At 45.1% G+C, this 1,681-nt stretch overlaps 1 non-coding gene across 1 annotated transcript; it reads left to right on the top strand.

The window, feature by feature from the left end:
* The first annotated feature begins 1,199 nt into the window (after positions 1-1,199).
* On the top strand, positions 1,200-1,306 carry LOC141700664 (small nucleolar RNA R71). The gene has a single exon (XR_012566449.1). It is a non-coding gene; the product is annotated as a small nucleolar RNA R71 (small nucleolar RNA).
* Positions 1,307-1,681: the final 375 nt, after the last annotated feature.

Here is a 1,681-nt window from a genome sequence, read left to right as displayed (position 1 = left end):
TGGTGCAAGGAATGGTGAAGCTACCTGGACCTTTCAGCTTTGGAGGTAACTTTTGCTGCAGAACAGCGCTGCATTCTTCCGTGAGAGCAACGGTCTCAAGGTCATCCAGTTTCACCTTCCTTGAAAGAATACTCTTCATAAACTTCGCATAACTAGGCATTTGCTCCAGAGCCTCAGCGAAAGGTATATTGATGTGAAGTTTCTTGAACACCTCCAGAAACTTATCGAACTGTCTATCCAACTTTTGTTGCTGCAATCTCTTAGGAAAAGGTGGTGGAGGATAGAGCTGTTTCTCCCCTGTATTACCCTCAGGCAGAGTGTGTTCAACAGTAGTCTTCCTTGGTTCCACCGCTTTCTCCTTTTGCTTAGCTTCTTCATCTCTAACTTCAGCTTCTCCTTCTTTTGCCTTTTCAGCATCAGCAACTTTTCCAGACCTTAAGGTAATAGCCTTGACTTGCTCTTTAGCTTCCTTCCTGTCTGGTACTTCTGTGTCACTGGGAAGAGTGCCAGGTTGACGATTGAGCACTGCATTGGCTATTTGACCTATTTGGTTTTCCAAGGTCTTGATAGAAACCGCCTGACTTTTGCATAACAGCTTAAGTTCCTCAAAATCAGCACTAGTAGGTGCAGATGCACTTCCCTGTTGAGGATATGATTGCCTTTGAGCATACTGCTGTGTTTGCTGGAATCCAGGTGGATTAAACTGTTTACTCACACCTTGCTGATATGGTGGCTGAATAGTATTCTGATTATTACCCCAGCTGAAATTTGGATGATTTCTGTTATTAGGATGATAAGTAGCTGGCACAGGCTGCTGTTGTCGCTGATAATTATTCACATACTGAACAGATTCGTTGACAAGAGAACACTGATCCATAGCATGAGAACCTGCACAAAGCTCACAAACCATGGCTATTTGATTAACTCCATATGTAGCCAGAGAATCAACCTTCATTGACAGCGCTTGGAGCTGCGCTGCAATAGCGGTGGCTGCATCGACTTCCAGAATACCTGCTACCTTCCCAGGCATCATCCTCTGAGTTGGGTTTTGATGCTCATTTGCAGCCATAGTCTCGATAAGATTATAAGCCTCAGTATAGCTTTTAGCCCATAAGGCACCTCCAGCTGCTGCATCGAGCATGGGCCGAGATTGGGCCCCCAAACCATTATAGAAACCAGTGATCACCATCCAATCGGGCATTCCATGATGTGGACACTTTCTCAACATTTCCTTGTAGCGTTCCCAAGCTTCGCACATAGATTCTGTAGGTTGATGCGCAAACTGAGTAAGAGCACTCCTCATAGCAGCAGTCTTTGCCATCGGATAAAACTTCACCAGAAACTTTTGCGCAAGATCTTGCCAAGTAGTGATGGACCCAGCTCGTTCAGAATGTAATCAGTCCTTAGCTTTGTCCCTCAGTGAGAATGGGAAAAGCCTCAGCTTGATAGCCTCATCAGTCACGCCATTGTACTTGAAAGTGCTGCAGATCTCGACAAAATTCCTTATGTGCATGTTGGGGTCTTCAGTCGCAGCTCCTCCAAAAGAAACAGAATTCTGCACCATCTAAATAGTGCCCGGCTTGATTTCAAAGGTGTTAGCTTGAATAGCCGGATGAAGAATGCTTGACTGAATGTCATCAATTTTTGGCCGAGAAAAGTCCATAAGAGCTGGATCAGCCTG

This window comes from Apium graveolens, unplaced genomic scaffold (assembly GCF_009905375.1).
Source record: "Apium graveolens cultivar Ventura unplaced genomic scaffold, ASM990537v1 ctg2676, whole genome shotgun sequence".
In the NCBI taxonomy this organism is placed as follows: Eukaryota; Viridiplantae; Streptophyta; class Magnoliopsida; order Apiales; family Apiaceae; genus Apium; species Apium graveolens.
Note: the sequence above shows the minus strand (reverse complement) of the source record. Positions and strands in the feature narration are given on the sequence as shown.